The 25,735-nt window shown below is 39.6% G+C and overlaps 1 protein-coding gene across 3 annotated transcripts in view; it reads left to right on the top strand.

The window, feature by feature from the left end:
• Positions 1 to 25,735, top strand: part of SLIT3 (slit guidance ligand 3) — a 543,690-nt gene that overhangs the window by 133,441 nt on the left and 384,514 nt on the right. Inside the window, exon 1 of one of the 3 annotated variants that reach the window (XM_075509988.1) lies at positions 1,723 to 1,892. The exons of the other annotated variants lie outside the window; for them this stretch is intronic. The gene's annotated coding sequence lies outside the window, so the exon portion shown is untranslated. Of the gene's footprint in view, positions 1 to 1,722; positions 1,893 to 25,735 lie in introns of those variants that run through there. 3 annotated transcript variants of the gene reach the window in all.

Raw genomic sequence — 25,735 nt, 5'->3', positions numbered from 1 at the left:
GACAGGGATTCAGATTTACAATGCAAGACATCACACAAAACTTTCAATGCAGTACTCTCACTAGTTCTTGCATGCCATATGTATCCACTTTGGCTGCAAGTGGATTTTACTGTAAAACAAGAAGTTCAAGGCAGTGTGTAATAGGGCTGGGCATCAAATGGAGCAGAAAGTAAAAATTCTCCTCAAGTTATCAATACTGAAGTACTTAAATAGCGTGCGAAATTCCACCCCTGCTTGCCCCAGGAAAGTGTTTGTAGGAGCAAGAAAACTATTTAAAGAACTTCAAGTAGTAAGTAAGGCTGAGCCCTTCCAATTTTCATTGTCTCCTAATCTTTGCAGTTGATACTGGTGATCTTTTCAAAATAAAGTGCTTGTTACTCTTAAGCAAATATATTGTGAATATAAGTAGTTTTACCTTTAAAGAATAATAAATATATGAAGTACTTGAATAAAAATTAATTGTAGGCTGATTAAAAAACAACAAAAAAACCGCCACCCCTGCAAAAAAAACTCCAACACTCAACTGATTTAAAATATTTCTGTTTGATCTAAAAGTTACTTAAAGCTTCGAAGCGCTGGAGTTAACAAGCTTCTTTGTCAGGCTCTTAGATACAACAGTGGTTTAATGTCATTTACAGTGTATATCCACCTTTGCAGTGGGTGCCACTCTTTCAAGAGTTTAGCTATTTGGGACTTTTATGAATTCAGCTGTTGAGCATTATCTCTATTTAGTAGGCCCAAATTTGCTAGTCATTCGAGAGAGGATATGTATTCTGTATTTGTCAGACAAATTTCTACGCTTTAAGAGCCACAACCTGACTCAAAGAAATAAAATAGCTTCTGGGGCTGTTTTAATGACACTTATCTTTTCTAGTTTAGACATTTTCCTCTGTTATGGTTTTAAAGTGTTGTAGATTGTTGTTTTGTGTCCAGCTCAACCTGCTGTGTCTTGCTTTTTAACTAACTCATCGTCGTGAAATTGGTGGGAGCAGAGTACAAAAATGAAAGTAAGCAGTGAGTAAAATCTAATATTTAGTTGCACATTGTCACGAATAACCAGGTAGAGACATGAACAGTTAATGTTGTGGTTGAGCTACAGCTAATAAAATGATGATGTGCATGCAAGAAATCTGTGACTACTTAAGCCACACTGAAACCTTCCTTGTTTTTTTTTAACCTTCTTTCAGGCCTTTGCATCTAGGTAAGGAGAAGGCATCTAGTTTTGACTGGATGATTAGTGTATCACTAATCTGATAGCATAATTTTTCTCTTTTAGTTCCTTATTTAAGCACAAAGTGTAATTATTGTGGCTTTGGCCAAGCAGCTTCTGGAAGACATTCATGTCTTGGCTCTAAGGGGTCCTAATCCTGGTATTGGAGTTAAACACTTTTCAGCACTAGTCCTAGGATGCTCTAGATCAATTTTTGCCATCAATCCATCTTTCACAGAGAAAATGTGCATGTTAAAGGGAACACAACCCTAATGTGTGTTATTTTAGGCTGACTGGACTTGGAGAATATTTAGAGATAACAAAACTAGATCTCGCTGTCATAGGGCAAGCATTTGTCTGATTTACTAATCCACAGGAAATAAAACAGTGTCTAAGCTAGGATTTGTCAGACCAAAAGCATGTAGAAACTGGATTTGCCACATGCACGTGATTCTTTTTTGCCTGACAGTTCACCAGTCTGTGTTTCCAGCAGTTGGCTTCTCTCTCTCATACCACATACACCACCCAGCATCTGTAGGAAAAGCTCTGAATTTGGTGGAAGATGGCTGCTCCATTCTCTGTGTTGCACCAGCATCCTTGCAGGAGCCGAAGCCTCAGCTGAAGCCATGCTGTCTTGCAGGCATGAAGAAGCCAGCCTATGACTTCTTGAGGGTGCAGAAAGGTGATTGACTACTGTCTAATGTTATCATGCAGGCAGATTCTCTTAATTTTCCTGTTCTTTATGAAGAATTGTTAATTGAGTTTAGGATTGGAATTCTAAATGCTGATGTCTTGCATTTGTGGGTTCATTTAATAGATAGGCTTGACTGCTGCTTCTGCTTTTCTTCAGTCTCTGTCTCTCTCCTACCAGCTCTCAGTGCTGTCCCAGTTAGCTTTTTACATGGAATATTGCTGTTCCTCATCACTTCTTCCTGCTGGACTCCCTCTTTGAGGAATGTGTTCAACTTTTACTTTCAGAGGTACCTTACCCTTCCTTGAAGACTGTTTTGTCTACCTCATACTACCTACCTGACTGAGGAAATTTCTGTATGTCTTTTTTCTTTCTAGGCCACTATCCCTTGCAGTTGTCTTTCTGTAAAACTCGGTTTGTAATCTTGACAGGAGAGAAGAGGGTACAGGAAAACTGATACTGGTGTGGTGTGGCTGAGTCTGTTGTATTCTGGACTGTCAGTTAATGTTGCTTCTGTTTAGCTTCAGTTAATATGGAGTAAGGCAAAAATAATTGAGAGAAACTTTGTAATCCCAAAAGAAGAACTAAGGATGGGATTTAATGAAAAGATAATAGACGAGCTCTGAAATCCTGGCAGTACTTAACTGTTGATTGATTTACTTTGTTTCTAAAACATATAGCTGACATATTAATGCTGAGATAAAAAGAAATTTCAAAAAGAGCAATTTAGGGCATGTGATCTTCATAATGCTGATGCACTGTAATCTGTAAGAATGCAAATTGTATACAACTGAATCCCAGGTAATCCTGTACTTTGCAGCTCTTCATACTTGAGCTGGTTTCTCATATTTCAGAACTACAAAAATAATATTTGGGTTTAGTTGTATTGCTTTTATTAAGGTAATATTTAGAGACTCCAATGAAGAATGGAGTACCATATATATTCAATGAAAATATGGTTTGTATGGTTTGTGTCTCAAGGAAATAAATTAGGAAAAAAACCCAAAGTTCTCAAGTAAGCCCTCCCATCAGCTGCTTCAATGAGAAGGCTCTTGTTCCTTTCAGCTCTAGACCTCAATCCTGTGTTCATCTTATTGATTAAAAAGGTAACATCATGATTTTTCAAGTTGCTCAGCTTGAATTAAATGTAGTCTTCTGTTATGTGGAACCCCTGAAGAAACACTACCTGGTTATAGTGTTTAGCAGCAGCTACACTTTGACTGTCATGTTTGGCAGTTTGCTCACACGATGCTAGGACGAGCCCTCTTAATGTTATTCCAGGAAATATCACATTCAGGTATGCCCTGGCTAGGAGATTCTGCCCTTATTCATGTTTACAGCCTTTTAGTATGTGAAATGACTTAGAATAACTTTGCCAACTTTTAATTAAATGTTTAACGTATTTTTCATTAGTGACTGCTCATACTGTGTGGATTCACTTAATAAGAAACATGGCTCATCTAATCGGGTGCTTTTCAAGCTTTTTTTTTGAGAGTAGGAATTCCTCAGTTAACTACTTTTGTGTGATTCTTATGTCCATAACAGGCTCAGTTCCTCCAGAATGAAACATCAATGCAATTATAGGCCAGAGGTGCAAGTGCCCCTTGCCTTGGGAGAAACAGGCTTCATCCATCAATTAGAAGCATTTAACAGTTCCCAAGGTAATTTAAATGTTTGCAGCCAGTAATGACAGCTAATTCTCACTCTTCCAGTCCGAAGGAGCCATGGTACTGCTTACCCTATAAGTCTCTTCACATCTCTCCAGGTGGTCAAGACCCATAATGCTGACCTAGGTAGTCTCAGTGCTATGCCAAGATGTATGCAGTTAGAGTTAAACTACACTTTGTTGGAACTAGCTTGTCTTCATTGTGTATAAAACATTCATATTTGAACTTGATGTAATAATAAAATGCTGTGTATTAATCCTTTCCAGTTAATGGAGACTAACTATAGAGATAGTTCTAAGGTTTAGATATGAAACTCTAGGTATGATATAGCTAATATAAAAATGTATATGCTGTCAAAACAAGACACGAGTTTTGACTGAAACCATTTGTGATGGTGGAACAAAAATCCTTACAATTTTCTATAAGTTGACAAATATCCCTTAAGTTCAAATATTTCTTCTAGAAATTAATTGTAAAAGCTTTTTTATTATTAAAGTATGAAAAATACTTTTAATAAAGTATTCCAAGTTGAGGACTAAAATGCCAGAACATTCCCTTAGTCTCGATTTGTTTTAAAAGTGAAGTTCATTGCTTCAGAAGCTAGCTGCAATTGAAATTATGTCTCTAATTTGTTATTTCTGAAGCTATTAAATTTGACAGTGTATCACATTCAACTCATCTGCGCTGTGTCAATCTGCGCTTGGTTTCTTCTCTATTTTTAGTTGAACTGATATTGTTTGGAACTGTTAATGTAAAACTGTTGGAAAAAAAGGATCTTTGTTGTTGTGGTTAACTTGATGCTTGAATTGCTATGGGTGTAAGACTTCACTGGAAATATAACCCAGAATAATACATATATTCTCGACTTTCTCAGCTTATATTAAGTTGGTTTGACTTGTATTTGCAGTGGCTGCCCTTTGGAAGTGAGCAAGCATCAGTCAGCATACCAGTATTAATCAGGAAATAACACAGGATAGACAGGAGGCCTACGTTTGAGTACATCAATATGTAAATGGAAATTCAGTGGGTTCTGCAGCTTGAAAATCTAAGTGAGGCCACCAGTGAGCACAGGGGCTGACAGATGTTTTCAAGTGAAGGCATTTGATTCTCTTCCTGGCATATAGAGTGCCATTTGCATCCAGGATCCCACATCTGCTGTCGGGATTTCAACATGCTCACCATAGAGCATGCTACTTAACTTCTCATGCTGCGCTTGATTGTCGTGCTTTGCTCTGCCTATCCCTGGGATAAAGAAAGGGTATAGGATATAGCATAGTGCTTTGCATGTGGTCCTGTTAGAGTGAAATGTCTGAAGATTGTTAGTTAGTTAGACAAATACAAGAAAATGAATTAGCTTTCTACAGGAGGAAAGGACAATATTTTTGTTCTTTTCACTCAAAGGAGTGCTAACAGTATCAGCCCAGCTACTTAACTTACCAGATCACTTCTATTAGTTGATGAAAACAGTTATTAAACTAAAAGGATAGAATAAGTAGTGTGAATATTGAGACTCTACCACGTGAATTTTGTCTGAAAGTGGATTATTTGCTGAGGTCAATGCGTCTTCATTTATATTTCATTTAACCAGGCAAAAAATCATAGCAGCTATGCCAATATTTAACAGTAATCTTGAGAAGTGTCCCAACTATCTGCTTTTGTTTGCTGGAAATTTAAGGCTGTAGTGAGGTGATGAAATCCAGTCAATGCTATATTATATCCTGTACATTCAGTGCTATTGTATAGCCTGTATAGGCAAGTCTCTTGGTTTGACATCTGAGTCTTCCCTTGGCAAGTGATGATTCTGTCTGTTGTTGAGGTAGTTGATGTGGGAATGTGAATAAAATTAAGCTAGATGCCCAAAGAAATACAGTGCTCTAATGTCTGGTTTACATTCAGATATTACTGTTGTGCGGACAGACCTTTTTTTGTAAGATATGTATTAAGTACAACATTTCTTTTGAAGATCATAAACTTTAAAAAGTGTTCAGTGGGGTGTGGTAATTTTAGTGGTTTTGTATACAAAGAAACTGAAAGTCAAAAGATAGTATGGACTTTCACTAGATCATGTAGTGGGTTATTCTGGCCAGAGCACTTAGAAACTTGACATCAGGCCAGCCACCAGACACCAAAAGGCCTGGAAACCCTCTTCTGAGGAAGACATAGTGTAACTTCTCATGGGTGTTGGGCCTGCACAGGCTCTGCCACGCTTTGCATTCATGTTCTTACTGAAGATAGAACCACTTTCAGAAGAACACACTGGTACCTTAAAGTAAGCAAATAGCATGATTAAAAACCTCAACACCAGATCTGCTGCTTTGCATAAAGTAGTGAGGGAAGATTACTTCCTAAGAAAAGCCTTGAGAACCCTATATAGTCCAATATTCAGTTGGAATGTCTTTCACATGCACTGGGTTTATCTCCTAAAGTGGCTATTCTGGTACATAATTTTAGAGAAACAGAGGACACATTGATGCATAACCCCAGTGAACTGGGAAATTACGCTTTTAGCATTCTCAAAGTGCAGAGTGATATCAGTAACCTTTCTTTGTAATTCATTTAAAACAAGGTTTCGTTGCAATGTGCACATGGCTTTGAGCCTTGTAGCTTGAAAAAGACACTTTCTCTGCATTAGCAAACTGAATGTCTCTCCTTCCCTTGATATCCAAGTGAGCTTATGGTGGATGGAATGACACCATTACCTACAACAGCAGGACTGACCTGCTTGATGATAGCACTGGCAGATGGCAGAAACTCAGAAGACAGAGCTGTGGTTTTGAAGGGGAAATCATTTCTGTTCACTTAAGAGCTCTTTTGACAACTTCAGGCTCCGTAAAATACGTTAATTTGCAGAGGGGATGACCAGTTGATATTGACAATAAAGAATAGGATGCCCTTATTTCCTTTCATTACACTTTCTAATGACTAAGGAGGCTAACAGAAAACCTCCCACCTTGAAGTGCTTAACCAGACTTCACAAAGTCTTTGTGTAGGTCTGAGGAGGAAAAAACCCTATGATCTTAATCTGTGCACTTAATTGGTTAGGCTAGGTTAAGTTTAATGGGAAGGATGATTGTATGTAGGTGGCTACAGATTTTATATACATCTGTTAAATATGATCTGATGCCTTTGTAATAACAAATAAAATACCCTGATCCTGTCTTGGAGATATTTGCTGTATTTCAGAGTATGAAAACATTGCAATAAAACATCTGGCACTCATTTCACTCCCTAAAGGAGTAGGGAAAAGATACAAAAGCCTTTGGCCAAAGGTTAATTTGTATTGTATCGTGTTTAAAAGGCTAAGAAAAAATTGTCTTGTGAAGCTCAAATTCAGTGGTATTTTGTATTCTAAAAGAAATGAACATACATTTTCTTACAGGTGCATTATTTGTGTTACTATTGTATTGAAAGAGATTTCTGAACTTCATATGTAAGGTTAGGCAGCTGGGACTGACATCTGGTGTATCATACCCGTATGCCGGTACCAGGCCATGTTTTGACGAAAGGTAACTACAGACTGCACTGTATTTTTCTGCAGAAATTTTTGGTGAGATCCCTCCAAGAGGCTTTTCTGTGTACAGCATAACACTTAGATGTGTCTTGTTCCAACACCCTGTGTATCAGATATTGCAAATCTTGCCCTTGCGGATCAAGATAGCATGCTGGGTTGCAGAATGGGAGGAAGAAGGCATGGTGCTAGACTGTAGATGCAAGAGAGAAAGAGATGCTTAGGATGTGACTATTCTAATGGGTGTCCTGAGTGCTTTCTCATCTAAAGAGTAGAAAATCTTTGGGATTTTATTCCTTTTTCATCTTGTGACATATTACCACTTTTGAAACCGTGCATTGAATTTCAGCCTTAGGTGTACAATAAAATTGCAGCTGGGCATAATTAAAATTATCTGTGGCAGGATTTTAAGACCTTCGCTTCTCTTTTTATTCTGTGTAAAAGTTGGATCAAGGATTTCCTATTAGCTTTTCTGGGAGCCTAATTTCTCATTTTACTACTTTGATCAGTTTAATATTGATTTAATTTGTAATGACTGTTTCCTTTATTGCTAGATTGTAAGCTAAGTGTTGCCAAATTATCTTTATTTGTGTGTTAAATTGGAATTTTAGAGATGCTTTGCATTCCTTTGCAGGGAAGGTTTGTCACATGCTGCTGTAAGTTGTTAACAGATAGCTTATTTTAAGAACTGACGGGCCTGTTGCCCTGCCCTGCCTGATTATCCCTGTGCCCCCTTAACTGCTGTGTATTGATTCCAATTAACATGACTGACATCCACCACTGAGGGTGAAGTTAATCAACTAGAGGATCTCCTGTTGTGAATTCATTTCCTCCTCTGAGCTTGTCCTGTTCAGTTGAGCATTTAAAGAGACTAAGGCAGACACTGCGCAGAGACACGTCCAGTCTGCGCAACGAGTCTAAGCCTTGGAATTTAAAATAGCTTTTTAAAAGCTGTCCTGGCCAAATAAAGTTGATACACTTTTGAAAGGTCAAACTAACCGCCTTTTCTCTCTACCTTGATTATTGATTGCTGGAAGAGGTCATCAGACTTAGTCAAATTTCAGCAAATATGTTTTCCAGCTAAGTAGTAACTCGAAACAATGGGAGGTTTTGTCAGTGATGGTGACATCAATTTTTATATTTGTGCTTTGGATGTGAATGTCTTAGAAAATTATTTTTGGGGTAGTAGAACTGCAAAGGTTACAGAAGTAGAGACTTTCCCAAGTCATTAGTACATGTGAGGGACAAAATGTTTATATTCATAGACTGAAGTTGGTGACTGTAGTTGAAATGACTGAATATCCTACCAAGTACAGAACAGTTACGCCTGGCAGCAGTAAGCGTTCAGCACATGTTCAGATTGTCTGAAACTGCCATCCCTGCTTAGATCACTGCATTTGGCCCTAGCTTTAGCTATGAAAATTAGCAACCATGGGCTAAAATGTCTGTCTAGGTTGGCTTAAATAGCTAAGATAGAAATAGAGAAGGAATGGGAAACCTGGAATAATAATAGTGAATTGATAACTATCTTGATTTCCCATGCCAATTTAGCAATTTGTAGCTGTTACGATGTGAGCTACCATCTGGCTTCATAGATCTTTATCTCATACTAAATTACCATGACTGGTCCAGTTCCTTACTGAAAGTTTGTTAATTGTGACAAGCAGCAAATAAAAAGAAAACACTGCTGAGCCTACAGATAAGGCTGATACTCCCCTCTGGAGGTAAAAATTGCTGGGTTTTAGTAATTTCCTAGTTAAACACGAAGCTCAGCTCCTTGTATAAACTACAAATCTGCGCTGTTTGTTTTTCTAACTGCATAGCTCTAGTGCACTCATGTAGGAATGATACTCACTACTGTAGGACCTGATCTGTCAATGAAAATGCTGTTTTCAAGTGGTTTTTTTTTTCCTTTACCTTACTTAAGCAGTTTCATAAATCTTGAGCCAAGTGGCACTGTGTGAGAAACAAATCCAGAATGTACTAACAGCCTAGTTACCATTGGTGTGGTTTTATGCATTTTAGTTTGCTATGTCTGCTATGTTTTTGTCTTCCCATCACATCATGACATCTGCAACAGCAACAAGCATAGTAATTTTACTTGGCTTGTTTTTGCTTCTTGACCATACTTAGTATGTATAACAGGTATACGATAAACTATTATGCAAGTATTATGACCACATTACACAATTTGTCTCCAAACTGAGTCTTGCTAAGTAGTTCCTCTGCTCTGTCTCCCAGTTTCTTACAAAGTTGTTATAAATTATGAAAGATTTATTACCTACAAGCCCATTTGTCTCTAACTTCCATGTGAAAACGCCTGGCTGCAAAAAATAGGCTATGGAATGGTCACTTGTATTTCAAGAGCTGGTAGAATTCAAGGTGAATTGTTTACTTGGACTAAGTGCGGTCTTGCATAAATTTTAAGTTTTGTTATTCCCAGTTGAAAACTGAAGTTAAATTGAACAAAGACATCATTTGTCTTGAAACCAGATTTATACCTAACCTTGAATGGTTGTTGCATCAGCATTCGTGAATTAAATGCTATGATAGGAGATAAAAGGCTTTCCTCTTTCCTGAATGTAGAACTCAATACCTGGATATTCACAGCCAATCCTGCAGAAAATAGCACTAGCACTTCGGTTGCAATTGTTACTCTTAGCCACTGAGCAGTGAAGGTGTGAATCTCGAAGGATTCGAGCACTCTGTATGTTTAACTGGAAATCTTTATAGTCCAGCTATTTATTTCAGTTTCTAGCTTATGCCATGGTATTTCACAACAGAAGGTACTGCACTGTCTATAGTAGCTTATCCAAGCAATGTATTCCATAGTAGTAGCAAATTGAGGATGGGGAGTTAGCCTTTAATTTTTCCTTTCCTTGTTATTTTTGGAGCATGACTGCAATTATTATGGCTAGCATACTTTGATAACAGATGTTAAAATAAAGGCAGCCTTTATTGGAGCTTTCCAATTCAGAGAGTAGCTACCAGAGAACCATAAGAAACGGGCTGGTACTATGTGGAGAAGGAGCTCTTGTTTAGTACGAACTTAGGAGAAAATTTCTTTATAAATGAGTAGATATTAACACACTTGTCATTTCCAGGTTTATCTCTGCATAATTATTTGAGGGCCTATAGTGCAATTAAAACCATATTCTGTAAAAGCTTTGCAGTCTCCTGTCATTGTTGCATTCCTAGCATTTCACCTGTAGCTAATTATTAGGAAATTGAATTACCAAAGTAAACAGATTTGTGCACACATTTCCAAATTAGTAAGTCTAAATGTATCAAACCAGAGTTGCCATTTTGAGTATATACCTGTTCTATTTTAAAAACAGATTATCGCACATGGTATCATATTGGAAACTTCAGCTTAATAGTTACTCCCTGTTAAACAACATATATAGCAGGACTTGTCATGGCAAACACTTGTTATTCTGTTTGAGAAATGCCAGTGTTTCCTAAATGGAAGGAGAAAGAGTCTTCTTTTTTATGATTATTATTTTGGGCAGCTTGTTGTTTTTCTTTTCTACTTGTTTTTGGCTTGTTATCTGCAGGTATAATGAATGATCTAACATTGTAACAGTGGGAAATGGCATTCTGTTTACCGACTTAGATACTACAAGCACAATCTCCCTAACTGAAAGGAGGAGTATTTTCTATGTTTTGATGAATGGGTTCAGATTTCATCTGGTTTCCCATAGTTACCGGGAAGCGATAGCGCAGTTAGTGAAGCAGCAAGGGGGGTCTTCTGTTATTTATAGGTCCAAAACCTCATCATAAAGATTTATATCAGAGTATTTCACAAATAGTAGACTCTCAGAATTACATCTTTTAAGTGGAGGCAAATACCAATGGTGGGATATTAAAGGAGCTGGGCAGTCCGTTGTCAAGTGCCTTAGTAGCTAGATGTGCTTTTAAAAGAAGAGAGAAAACTGGAGAGACATAAATTGTATTGAGTGATGACTTTTTTTTAAGCAGAGTCAGAAAACATGGTAGATACTGTGAGGCAGTACAGTCTTTCTTATAAAATAAAGTTGCATTTCTTGGTCATGTAGATTACATGTAAGTGGAATCCATAGGCCAAATGTCTACATCAATCTTATGGTCTAGTTGGGGATGGGGGAATTCTTTCCTTTTGTGGTTCCTTTATTTCTTCCTCCAGCTGGGTATAAGTGTTTAAATTTGGCTTTTTTTTTTTTTTTTTTATTTGACCTCTTATCAGCAGAACATGAGAAGTGGGGGGGGGGGGGGGGAAGAAGTGTAGTACTGAGAAGCAAAGCTCTTTACACCTTCTAATTCTTTGGCTTTCTATATGCTTTCTGAGTAGAGACGTAGGAATCGGCTTCAGTCCTTAATTATTCTCATTCTTACATGAGCATCGTACAGAACGTGTGGCATATGTAGCATAGGCTTCCTTCCATGTGGGGGAGAAGTTGCTGCTGGTAAGGGGAGGAGTGATTTTTCACTTTCAGACCTACCTTCATGTTTGGTATTAGTCTTCTGGAACCTATCTGAAACTGTTGAAGAGTGTATTTTGATTAAAGCTGTTGGGTATGTACAGTTTAGCTTGTGCGCTTCAGGATACAGTTTTTGGCTTAGCATCGGTACTAAATGGAATCTAATGGTTTATATAAAACGTTTAAAGAAATATGAACATTATTACAGTTAGGGAAGTCATTTGTTGATATTATCAATCCTGCCATTTTCTGTCTTTAACAGGCTTTGCAGCCATCTTGTGTCTACATTTAGATAAAAATAAAACCACAAATACATAAAATGATCGTAAGCATTGCAATTATAACACAGTTGCAGTTCCAGCAGTCGGGCACTGTACTTGATAAAGACTCCTTTTAGATCACGTGTCTGATAACTTCTAATGCAGGGAGTCAACCCTTTGAAATAAATTGATCTTTTAAGCAATGATTTTAATAATGCAGCTGAGAACTTTTTTGTTATGTAGAACAGTTCTTTCTAGTCTCAGCTTTGACGATTAAATTCATTTTTCATGAATTCATAGTGCTTCAGGCTCCTGTGAAAGCTCGCTTAGCTTCTGAGGATTTTTTTTTAATGTGTGATGTGAATTGTGTAAAGCCTTTCCATAATCAGAAAGGTAATTTAGGCCTTTTCTGACCCCCTTTTTTTTTTCCTTCCTCTGAAGAGGGAAGTTTCAATAGAGTTGGAATTTCTCCAAAGGCTCTTATACAACTGGTACATTCTGCTTTAACATAATGCAATCTTTCCACATTTTCTGTTTTTCCTTAATTAACGGGCGGATGGAAGGGGTGTTAGATTCAGTTTCACAGAAGGATTTTATGCAACCACACAAGACAGTGTGAAAAAAGAGAAGACACTTTGTAGGCAATAGTGTTTTTGAAAAGTTGACTGCATTCTAGCACAGGAGTTTACTCCTGGTGCATGTTATACAATATTGCTGGAAACACTTGTGATTTGGTGATCTTGCTGTCAGTTACGGGTTGCCTAAATAAGAAATTTTTCTGTGGCTTATTAAATAGGGCATTCTCTGCTATGTAGTGGGATTTGGGCTGCCCCAGTCTCCATTACTGAATTTAGGTTGAGCTGCAATGTTGCTCTACTGCATCTTTGGATACATGCCTGTATAAGGAGGAAAACTTCCAGCTTGTGAATTGTAGACCCTTTAGCAGACAGGTGCAAATGTGGAAACTTTTTTGCAAGACATCCATGCATAAATTGATAGCTTAAGAAGTAAGGTCTATACATGTATAGCAATGCATGGCTGCAAATGTAAGGGAAATGGTTGGAGATTAGAGACAGTAGGAGTTTGTGAAGTTAGGAAGCATCAGGAAAGGGAATAGTTAACAGCTTTAACAGATACTAGTGATAGAGAAGGAGCAAGGGCAGGGGAATGGAGACTTGGATGGGTGAAATTTCAAGTTGCCTGTTTTTTAAAGGAGTAGGTAATTCGTAGAGCTTAACTGGGGAATAAGAATGTGTGTCTGATAGTCTCTGTGTTCTGCATAGAATATACTGTAGCCAGTCATAAAATAAATGTTATCTAGATTACCATTAACCTCTTTCCCTGCAAAGCAGAAGTCTGTTAGTTGAATAACTGGGTGTTGTTAGATGTAGTTCTTCTGTGTGTATAACAGATATTCCTTCTGCAGACAACTGGAAAATGTAAAACAAAAATCCCAGATGGAAGCTAGACCCGAAGGGAGACTTCTCAACATAATCTTATTCTAGTGATTACACTTAAGCTGAGTGGTTATATGAGTGAATTTAAGCTTAAGGGAATCTTTCATTTCTGTGAAAGACATTCTGGTGGTGGGGAAGGGAAATATGTTGAGCTGCAGAGTACAGATTTACTTTTCTTTAACAGAATGTCCCCCTAGTTTGTGCATCTAACTTTGCTTTAGCCTCCAAATTCAGAAGGTGAAAATTTTGAGATACAGAACTGAGAGAAGTGATTGATACACCAGATGGTTTTGCTACCATTCAGAGGGACCTCACCAGCCTAGAGAAATGGGCCAACATGTTCATGAAGCTCAGCAACATCCTGCACCTGGGGAGGAATAACCCCCTGCAGCAGTACATGCTGGGGGCTGGCCAGCTGGAGAGCAGCTTTGCAGAAAAGGACCTGAGGGTCCTGGGGGACAAGATAACCATAAGACAGCAACACACGCTTGCGGCAAAAGCAGCGAACAGCATCCTGGGCTGCATTAGGTAGAGCATTGCCAGCAGGTTGCGGGATGTGAGCCTTGCCTTCTGTTGAACAGTGGTGAGACACATCTGGAGGGCTGTGTCCAGTGCTGAGGTCCCCAGTACGAGAGAGACATGAACTTACTGGAATGAGTCCAGCAAAGGACCATGAGGTTGATTAAAGGATTGGAGTGTCTGACACATGGGGAGAGGCTGAGAGAGATGGGACTGTCCAGTGTGGAGAAGAGAAGGCTCAGGGGATCTTATCAGTGTGTATAAATACCTGATGAAAGGGACTAAAGAAGGCAGAGCCAAGCTCTTCTCAGTGGTGCCCAGTGACAGGAGAAGAGGCAATGGGCACAAATTGAAACACAAAAAAATCCATTTAAATATAAAAGCAAGACCTTCTTACCTACAAGCATTGTAGAGCACTGGAACAGGCTGCCCGGAAAGGTGATGGAGATCACCTTGGCAGTATTCAAAACCTGACTGTACACAGTCCTGAGCAACATGCTGCAGCTGCCCTTGCTTGAGCAGGGTGTTGGACTACATCTCCAGGAGTTCCTTCCAATGTCACCCATGCCATGACTGTGGAAATTGCAAGGATGCCAGCAAGAGAAGAGAGAGCATGTGACAGGCACAACTGCTAGAAGGAGATCATTTGTTCGAAGCTGAGAATGTGCAGATATTTGGGAGATTTTTGAGAAGGGACTTGAATTTTTCCTGGACACACAGAGATAGAGACGCTTTGCACTTGGGTGCACCCTTTGTCCTCAGTGTAGACAGCTGTGTAGATGACTGATATCTTGGCTGTGGAACGTGCTACTTGGGCAGCACACGTTAAAAAAACATACAGCTTTTGAAAACTGGTGTTTTAATGTAGTTTATAGTCCACTTATGTGAGACTGTAAAAGGTTTGTGGTTCTGCGGGACAGGATGAGCTAATTCCTGGTTGAGAACTTTTTAACTGGGACTTGTTTCTCCTGTGCTTCTTGAAATAATTAAATAGGTCCACCCTGCCTTTAGTACTCCTTGCTGCCACCCTGTGATGGGTACATGGGAGAGTTGAGTGCTACCAGTTGTTTGTGAAAGTTGTTCTGTTTGTGGTGTGGTAGGGTAAATACTGGCCTGAAAAGAAACAGAGCTTCCCTGTGCTTTGCTGTGTTACTGCTGAGTTTTGCATGAGGGGATGTGGCTGTGGTGCCTGTTTCAGAGGATTTTAGTGAGAGGCGGTAAAAACATAGGTATTTGTTTTCATCTTTATAAAAACACATTTTACTGTCTCGTAAAGTTCAGAGAAACAGTTCTCAACTATGAATTAAATATCAAAGCATAGCAAACAGGTAAAAGCTCAATTCCCTTTTAATGCATTTTTCTGTAAAAGACAACTCCTGAGATTGGGCAGAGCCATAACACTTTTCACCCCTTAATAGGGGATAATGTATTTAGATTGTAAGTTTTGGACAGTCTTTTGAGATTTTTAATCCAACACCTTTCTGCAAAACTCTATACATCAATTAGAGACTTCTCCCATAGGAGAGAGAGGAGCAGTGGAGATGCTCTACCAGCTGGACTACAAAAGAAGAATGCACTGGGAGCTTAATCACAGTCATGCTCTACACTAAACATTCATCTTGTGTCTCAAAGTGTGCAGGAAACGACAGTGTCAAGGGAAAGGAGGTTTTGCATGGAGAGAAAGTGTATACCTACAAAAACACAGACTGTGGCTATGTAAGGAGGATCAACCAGCTCAGTTGCAAAGTATTTTTTTTTTCCAGTTTAATTCATTTTGAAACTTGTAAATATTTCTGTCATTCATCATCCATATAGGTTCTAAAATTAAGTGTTCCTGAAACTTGGGTGTATTATTTTGAGACAGAAGTCTAACATTCTTATTTAGATTAACTACTGTTTTATTAAACCAATATACAGAGATGGTGGAGGTATACATAAACTAAAAGAAATGTTCATTTTGTTGAGCCAAGCTGACAGGCCATGATTACAGATCATCTGTTTTTGTGATGCAAACTGGAAATTAGTATAAACAGTGTGGATGAAACCAGGCTTATGTTTTGCTTGTTTTTGATAGGAGCTGTGTGGAAGGGATGTCTCTGTAAATCAGCTCCGAGATTTATTCAGTGATGTCCTGTGAAAATAGTCCAAGTCAAGTCAGTATTCATTTCTGAAACTGTAACATCTTGCTCTTTAGACTTTTAACTTTGAAATAGGGCATACTATAGCAGCTTGCAGTAATTGTTGAATGTGATGGAGTGTACGCTGTGTGTAAAATCCAGTGTTCCCTGAACATCATATCAGATAACATAAAATTCCAAATATGTAAAGTGTGGGCAAACTTTCTGACGACAGTATGATAAATCCTGTGGTAGTTGCAGTTAAAGCAGGCTGCTAATATGCCTCTGAGCTCAGGAGATATTAAACTATATATAACAGATTGTTAACAGATTGTTGTTGAGATACCTGACACATTTTTTGATGTTATATGCATTCAGAAGAGCTGAGCTTTACATAATTTCTGGTTAGTGTTAGTTATGCTAATGTCATATTAAAATTAGTGGTCTAGTTAGGAAACTCTGTCACATACGCAAAAAGGCAGGTTTGAAGTTTTGTGCCAAAGATGCAGAAACTCTCTTGATAGAAGGCATTCTTTTCTTTACATTTATTTTTGATTCAGTATGGTTGCAAACTACAGCGAAAGGTAATCTGTCATAGTGGCGATCACTGGAACAAGAGAAACTGAAGTGTGTTCCCTGTTTGCAAGTATTATCTCTCCAGCTGATGCTGCCACAGCTCTCTCAGGCACTGGAAAGGGGAGCAGAAGGACCAGGGTCCTGGTAGCTAAACATCAGTCACAGGAGAAGTCATATTCATTTTAGCAGCCTTTGGCTAAAGACTGTCCATGCAAACAGCCTTCAGAGCATTCCTCACACAAACTCCAAACAGATGTGTGAACACATGTACACTGAGATCTTTTTGAGGCTCAGCTATTTCTTGTGTTTGCTGAGTTTAAAGGCAAAGAGAAAAGATGGTGCTGAGGCAGGGATTGTCTCAGATTTTATGCTCTGGATTCCAATGTGAGGATAAACTTCAATGGAGTGAAGGGGACAGGACATAAATGTGCACTGTTAAATGACTGATGGAGTATGTGCTCTGTCTTCGTATGGTTCTGTTACTGCTGGAGGTGCACAGGTCTTTTGGCTGCAGGGGTCCAACTGGTTCGTATCAAAAGAGTTGTAGAAGAATGCGTCATATAAGCAAACTATTTCTCTCTAACAACCTGCTGGGAAATTGTAGAATCACTTTTGCTGAAGTTTTTAGCTTGTTTTGCAAAAAAAGAAAAGCAACTGAAAATAGGGTTATCTTATTCAAAATATTGGGCGTTGTCCCTTATCTGTTTTGCTGTCAACTCTGTCTATAATTTCCAGTATTTCACAAACCATGGCTCGTAAAGCTGAAGATTATTTTTAGTATTTAGATAATAGATTATTTAGAACAGCGTATTAGGACTGTGCTTATAGCCAAAGGATTACTTTGGATTTTCAACACCTGAAAGGTGTCAAAGTTGACCTTCCTTTTTTCTTTGGATATTTAGTTGCATGACTGTGATAGGTGATGTAATAGGTCATATGCTGTTCAACTATTTCTAGGTCTTTATGTCTATTTATTACCTTCTAAATGCTAGCTTGGTGGTTCTGTTCCCTTTGTCAGGGGCTATTAATCATAGTAGTTTAGATCTAACCTTTAGCATAAAGACAAGAATGTTCCGTATTTTTCTTACTTGTAGGGAAATACCCAAGGCAAGTGCTCCTGGCCACTAGAGGAGACACGTTACTGAAGAAGATGGAGCTTTGTTTTTCCTCCTGGGTATCTATATCTGATAGAGATGCTTTCAGAGAACTATTGCCATCTATTTCTTTTTTGCTTTGTACACCCATTTACAATTTTGGGATGCATGGGTTTTCCGGTTCCTTACTGAGGCTTTACTCAGATTAACTACTCCAGTGTCCTTTTGACATCTCCTATCTTTCACTCTATACAGTGGAATAATAAAGTCATTTAACTGTTGAGAACCACCTGACTTCTGATCACAAAATTGTGTGTTCATAATGATGCAGCTGTGACAGCAATTTGCTGTTGAACATTTTCACTGTTAGTGTGGCTAAAGATTCATTTTCAGAGAAAAGCATCTGCAAATAATGCAGTGTAATTATGAAGCCACCAAGTAGCAGCCTACTCTGCCAAACAGCTCCAATCCTTTACTAGGATATTACAGGAGATTTGTTGGATTTTTAGCCACCACAATAACTGAAGTACCAAACAATAGTAGTTGCAGAAAGTATTTTTGCCAGAGAATGCTTTTGATTCACTAACAGGACTTTTAAGCCAAAAAGCAGTAACTATGAGCCCTGACTTTTAAAAACTATTTAATTGAGAAATTGTTCACAAATGTGTCAGATTTGGGAGCGGATGATGCTGAGGTTGAGACGTTGCGATTTTTTATCCGAGTAGAACATAGCTGCTTAAGGAAGCCAACGATAAGAAAGTGTCTTTAACAGTAACTGTTAAAACTACTAGAAAGCTGCTGTGTCCAGGGACAGGCAGCTTTGGTGAAAAGCGCAGGGCTGGGACTCCATGCTGGGTCCTGGCATAGGCCTGTCCCTCTTTCACATGCAGCAAGTCTGCTGAGTGGCGTGGGTTCATCAAAGAAAGGCTTAAACTTTCTCAGAGAACCTCTGCACCCTGTGTAGGTGCAGTCACACTCAGGTCAGCAATGTCCTACTGGGCTTCTGTATCTCCTTAAAGCTGGTGTGTGGATACGGGAGGCAGAGGGGAACTGCAGCAGTCGGTGTGAGGGGTCCTGGGTGTCTCTTCACCTGCCTGATAAATATACCCCTCTGAAGAAACACCTTATGGTGCTCCTAAGAGTCTCTTTTCAGAGGAAGAGGTGCTGACAGTTGTTTGATGGATGACATTCAAGATCCTGAACTTCTCTTGTTTACCTGACTGACGGCATTTTTGTGAAGATGCCGTTCTTAACAGAAGCGGTGTTTGGGCGTGAACTTGTAGTGTGTCCCGCCAGCGAACAGATGAAGGTTTGTCTGAGGAAAAAATACTTAGCTTTGTGTTCATTTACTCTGGATTGCCATCTCTAAAGCCTTTCTCTAATCTATGTTTCCCATTGAAACAACAAGGTAGGAGTGTGAGTTGCAGTTCCATTTTCAGAGCTGGACAATTCCCTGATGGGAAGAGTTTTTCCAGGAGCCAGTTTAAAGGGTTGTCGAAAAGGCTGTACAATAAAAACACACCTACACAGAGACACGTACGCACACACTCGCTCACCCCTGTATCAGTCTGTGACAGAGACCTGAGGGAGCCAGTGTTCGACCTTGGAGCCAAGAGCAGTTTGGCTTGCAAAACAGTGTCTCCTGCCCAGGCGTTACGCCGGAGAAGCTGAGTACAGAGCCCGGCTCTGTCCCAGTGGGCTGAGGGGAGGCACAGGAACACCTCCATCCACTCGGGTGGAGCCCAGTGAAGTTGCCTGTTGATCTGTGGGGTGTGTGCATAGAAAAAGCAAAAACCAAAACAACGCTGGAAGGTGACATGTTTAAATGCAGCCCCCCGTTCTGTGGTAGCGTGTTGACTCACCACGTTGGGAGCATGAGACTCGGACTGCACCCGCTGCGTCTCAGAACAGCCCTTTTGCTCTTTCTGTAACGAGTTTGCTAAAGTGTCCTTAACTCCTGCTCCCGTCTTTTGTCTGGCCTGAATGTGCTCATGAAATATTAAGTGTTTTGCATGACCATTGTAACAGGAAAAAAAGCCCAGCTGCTTTGACAGCTTGATGTTTGCAGTTAGCAGGAGGTTTGTTTGATGTTCTGTGGTAACAGCAAACTCACTGGAACTATCTTCTGCTCAGTCTGTTGATGTGTTTACTTGGGTTGGAGGCGTGGGTTTGTCGGGATCAGCTAGAAGAACAATATATGCTCAATGCAGGCATTAAGTCCTGCTTGGATGCCCAGTTTTTTACAGAAAAGGCTCACATTATATTTGATGTTTCATAGGGTATAACTTTGCTCCTGAGAGTATTTTCTCAGAGAAAGAAAAGTAAGCCCTGTAAAGACTCATATGACTAAGATGCCTATCTTTAATATTAGGACTTTGAATGTGTGGCCTCTGGCACCCTCGGATCTGTTGTGAGAATATGTCATTTAGCAGTTCAAAGCTGTGATTTTCGCTATTTCTGAGTATTGTTCAACCGTACTTCAAGTAGCATTAAAAAGACAGTAATAAACTGAATTAATTTTGAATGACAAAAACTGTGTATAATTAAAGGAACCTGGTTTTGAGGAGGTAACCAAGAAAAAAAACGACTCATGCCAAAATATCCCATGATGCTTCAAGAAAACCAAACATAACTAAGGATTGAGTTATAACCTATTGTATCTTTAATCCCTGCTTAACATTTCAATAAAAAGAACATTTCTCTATTGAGAAATTAAATGCTCTATATTTACATTTTCTTTATGAAACGAGAAGGAATGAAGTCATTCCACTGCATTCTCTTTTGCTTGACTGACATTTGATTTCACACTCTTTAGTCAACTCTTGAGTTGTATTTTCCATAATAAAAAGAGATTTGTTTTCCCTTGCAAGTTTAAAATCCATTGCTTCCCTTGGATCTTCAGCCAAGGGTTGAGGTTTTTTTTTTTTCTTTTTAATTTCTGGTTTGGTTTTTTTACTATTACAAACTTTTAAGCCAAGATTTTTTATTTTTTGAGGGTTTTTCTTACTTACGTAGGCTCTAAAGTTGAGTCAAACTATACACTAAATGGAGTTTTTGAGAGTGATTGAGGCTGCCATCTTTAAATCATTGGAACACAAAGAGAGCATAAGCAGATGTTATAAAGCACTTTGTTCTCTGTTATGCCAAGAAATTTGGTAGTGGTGATATAGGCAAGGTCTCTGAGAAGCCCAAGTTGCATAGTTTTGAAATAGTTTGGAGTCCAGACCAGCACTTACTGCATCACAATCTGGGAGGCAACTGCATTTTAGGCAGGGAAACCCCACCCAATCCTTTTTTAGCTCCCCCCCCACCCCCAAGGAAGTGTTTTTAGTTGGTCCTTACGTTGTGGAGATTTTTTACGTACTGTTTTAGATCAGAACTGGGGTGGGCATGACAGTGCACAGCTCAAAATTTCTACATCAGAGGGCTATAGGGGGCTGGTTTAGTTTGTTTGTTTGGGGTTTTTTTTTAAGACCCAAGCACTATAGTGCTAAATATCAGAGTTTGTCCTGTTTCTTCACGTTGATGAGCGTGTTATTTCTTAAGGTGTACCAAACATACGACCTGTAACACCCTGCATTTGATGTCTGAATGGTAAAGAGGCTAGAAGTGAAAGCACTTAATCCTCCTCTAAGAACTGTTAATGCCTGTTGACATAGATGAGTATTGAGGGTTCTCAGCAGTCCTGAACCAACAGCACCACAGCCAAAGTTAAACAACTTCATTTTATTCCTACTTATGTCCCAAGCCTGGAATTTGGATAGAAGATGTTGCTGTTATTTCATAAACCACATCTAAAAAAGGAGGCTTCCTTGCTTCTGATTTAATCTCCATGTCTGCTGTCTTCACAGGGGCTTCAGCAAACCGTTCTCATAACTGGTTTTAGATGATTTCAGAATATTTTATTGTCATTTCCTCCATGTGAACCAGGAACACAATATTCTTAGCGTCTTTGGAGGAACTTTATGCAGAGTAAATAATTCAACTCTCTGAGGAATCATTTTATTACTGTTTCTATTGCAGAAAGTTACAATTGCCCTATTTTTAGAAACTGCATAAGGAAACTAAATCTGAAGAGGTTTTCATAGAAGCATAAAAAAAGAAGGACTAGATTTGAAAACCAATATTCACACACTAGGAGAAGGGTTGTACCTTTTTTCTTTTCTAAAATTACGTGTGCGAAATATGTTGAGAATTGAGTGAGTACGAAATCTCTTCCACTGTATTCACATGTTTTGGTTAGACTGTAATAATCTATCCCTTTGCGTTCATACACTTGGAGAAACCTAAATTGCATTGATACCATTGTAGAATACAATGAATTTATTTGCTTCAGTGTATCAATATTTGTAAAAATAGACAGTAGAAGGGATTCTGTGGCATGGGTCCTATTTTCATGGAGGAGGTTCATGTGGTCACGCATTTTTATAGAGCTCTCATGCAGAAATACAAGAACAGAAAAATGAAATATTGGTGCAAGTCTTTGGACAGAGTCCTCAGTGCAACAGAGTGGCAAAAGTGTAATGTAACAGCAGCATATGAAGCAGCAGCTGAAATGTTTCTCGGAGTCTATTGGAGAATCTGGGAGCATTGGGAAGAGATGCCCGAAGTACAATCAACATGAAACCAGCAGTAAGCTGCTTGTATTTATAGCAGCTGAAAAAATCACGTGGTTGTTGGATTTGGATCTCTTTGCTTATTTTAATAGCATTTGGCCAGATCAGAGGCTTCCTGTCAAAAAAAGTTAAATGTAGAATATCCAAGAATCTAACTGAATAACAGCATGGTCTTTGCATAGATGAAAATATTTGCGTGGCACAGAAGTGCTCCTGGTAGAAATGCTGATAAAAGTATAACAAAGCTTTTATATATTTCTCTTCGGACCCCTTCTTGGTATTGTGGTTTAAACAGAAGGAGTAGGAAATATACGTGAAATACTGTGTTTAAATAGGATGTCTTACTGTGAAATTGTTTTTTCTGCTGAAGTAGTGTGGAGTGCTGTCTTGGAGTATTTGAGGAAATTTCAGTGCTCATTGAGATTTTACAAATTGTGGAGATTTCCATGAGCTGCTAATAATTCTTACCTATTTAACAGAAACATGAGACAGTGTGATATAGGTTATCATTTCCTTTTATACAGCCTTATTATAATTGTATAAGTATATGTGTATATAATACTAATAATATATATAAAACTGTCTTCATTGTATATATATATAATGTGGATTTATGTAAGAATTGAATAATTGTGTTGGAACATACTTTTGAATGGAAAGCACAACTTTGTTATTTGATCAATAAGGGCCAGAAGGTTGCAAAAAATTAACTGCTGTAATAGTGGAGGATATTTCAGGAAATTCTGGATGTTTCTGGGAAATAGGGTAGAATGTGCTCCTAGCTTTCATTTCTTAACTGTGGGAAGAATGTGATTAATGAAAATGTTATGTGTATTCCACTACTTGTAAAAGTGCCAGTGAATACCCTGCGATGCTTGCAGAAGTGTAACTGCATTTTTTACCATGGAATATAGAGGAATAAAGACAAGTAGATAGGAGGTACCCATGTCGGAGTACACAACAAAAGTAATGAGAATTAAAGGGTAATTGTTGGTTCTTCCTGTTTGTCTTTTCCTTCTGTAGCGTATGACAGATAAAAATTTCTAATGTTGTCAATATTAAGAAGTCTCAACTGCATATAGTCAAATGCTTAAGCGATGACCCCAGGTTTTTCAATGTGTCTATATGTTCAAGTGGTTTTCCCATGTGTTAGCAGTCTTAAAAATGTTATGCATGCAAATGCCTAAACTTGTTTTCTCATAGAAAGAAACCAATTTAACTCTTCCTCTTGCACTTTGAGTCAGAGTCCACAATTTTACAGTAAATGGTTGCAATGGCAATCTCTTACTCTTGAAAGTAAGGTTTCTTTATTTTCTGTTACATGTAAATTAAAAAACATTTTCAAATTGATATTTTCTGATTGTGTTCCTCTTGTTGAGAGGTGGTGAGTGCTTTCCTTTCCTGTTCCTATTCCAGTTTTGCTTCTCATAGCCTGGAGCTTTCCTGAGGTCAGCTAGAATTGTCTCCGGGGGAGTCCTTACTCTGGTGCCAGGCTATCCGTAAGCATTACCAGAAATTGCAGAATACAGTGCAGAGTTACTGTTTATTACATTTTTTTAGATACTGCACAAAATGTACTTAAAAAGTGATGTTCCAGATTGATCAAAAAATACCTTCTTAAAATGCCTGTGTGGAGGGCTGACCCTGGCTGGATGCCAGGTGCCCACCAAAGCTGCTCTATCACTCCCCCTCCTCAGCTGGACAGGGGGGAGAAAATACAACGAAAGGCTGGTGGGTCGAGATAAGGACAGGGAGATCACTCAGCAACTACTGTCACAGGCAAAATGGATTTGACTTGGGGAAAATTAATTCAATTTTTTTCTAATCTAATCAGAGTCGGGTAATGATAAAATAAAACCAAATCTTAAAACACCTTCCCCCCACCTCTCCCTTCTTCCTAGGCTTAACTTTACTCCCAAATTCTTCACCTCCTCCCCCCCAGCGGCACAGGGGGACGGGGAATGGGGGTTGCGGTCAGTTCATCACACGTTGTCTCTGCCGCTCCTTCCTCCTCAGGAGAAGGACTCCTCACACTCTTCCCCTGCTCCAGCGTGGGGTCCCTCCCACACGAGACAGTCCTCCACGAATTTCTCCAACATGAGTCCTTCCCACAGGCTGCAGTTCTTCACGAACTGCTCCAGCGTGGGTCCCTTCCACGGGGTGCAGTCCTTCAGGAACAGACTGCTCCAGCGTGGGTCCCCCGTGGGTCACAAGTCCTGCCAGCAAACCTGCTCCAGCATGGGCTCCTCTCTCCACGGGTCCACAGGTCCTGCCACGAGCCTGCTCCAGCTCGGGCTTCCCACGGGGTCACAGCCTCCTCTGGGCATCCACCTGCCCCAGCATGGGTTCCTCCACGGGCTGCAGGTGGATATCTGCTCCACCGTGGACCTCCACGGGCTGCAGGGGGACAGCCTGCCTCACCATGGTCTTCACCACGGGCTGCAGGGGAATCTCTGCTCCGGCGCCTGGAGCACCTCCTCCCCTCCTTCACTGACCTTGGTGTCTGCAGAGTTGTTTCTCTCACATATTCTCACTCCCCTCTCTGGCTGCAATTGCGCAGCAGCTTTTCCCCTTCTTAACTATGTTATCTCAGGGGTGCTACCACTGTTGCTGATGGGCTCAGCCTTGGCCAGCAGCAGGTCTGTCTTGGAGCCGGCTGGCATTGGCTCTATCGGACATGGGAGAAGCTTCTAGCAGCTTCTCACAGAAGCCACCCATGTAGCCCCCCCCACTACCGAAACCTTGCCACGCAAACCCAATACATTCTGATAAGCTGGGAGCTCCCAGGTCCTGACAGGATCAGTGAGCATCATTTTCAGTGGGCAGCTGCAAGTGCTGCTGCATCCCCAGGGCCTGCTGTCATGTAAGCAGGTTTCCATCACTTGTGGGACTCTGCCTGGAGCTTCAGAAACATATCCTGAATTCAGTGTTTTAAAGCAAGAAGTTTGTTACTCAAGCCACTACCTTTTTCTTTAACAAAGGCTTGGTTTATGTGGCAATTTCTGATGAGCTCCAAATGAATGGTTATGGGTTTTGAACAGCTGGTTGAACAAATAGTTGTTCTTCCCCATCAAGTTGAAGTCCTGCTTCCCTGGCTAATTCTCTCTAGCCTTACTGCAGAGGCTTTCTTTGGGGTGCTTTGCTCTTTTAGCCAAATGGTGTAGAGAGCTCCTAGTCCCATAATGCAATTGCCTGCTTCTCCTTCCTCCAAATATCACTTGTGAATAATGCATTAGAATATGTAATTTTATATGCTTTTGACTGAAAAATGCAAGAAGTAAGTGTTGAGTCTGAGTTAAGAGATGTAAATGAGTGGAAGATGCTCAAAGTTTCTGATTTGGTTGCCTGGAAGTGTAACAGGGTAAAAAGAGTTAGTTTTCTGTGAGAAATGTTCTCGTCATTTAGCTAATGCTCTGGATTATTGCATCCCTCTAAATCCATGGCAGGAGACTGGAAATATGGGTGTTCAGAGCAAGGTAAAATTGCAAGAGGTCGGGCACCACAAGATGATAGGGACGGAATGGTTGGCAGAACTGGTGTAGCTGCAATTTGCAAAGCAG

This window comes from Mycteria americana, chromosome 8 (assembly GCF_035582795.1).
Source record: "Mycteria americana isolate JAX WOST 10 ecotype Jacksonville Zoo and Gardens chromosome 8, USCA_MyAme_1.0, whole genome shotgun sequence".
NCBI lineage: Eukaryota > Metazoa > Chordata > Aves > Ciconiiformes > Ciconiidae > Mycteria > Mycteria americana.
This window is presented reverse-complemented; position numbering and strand designations above follow the sequence as displayed.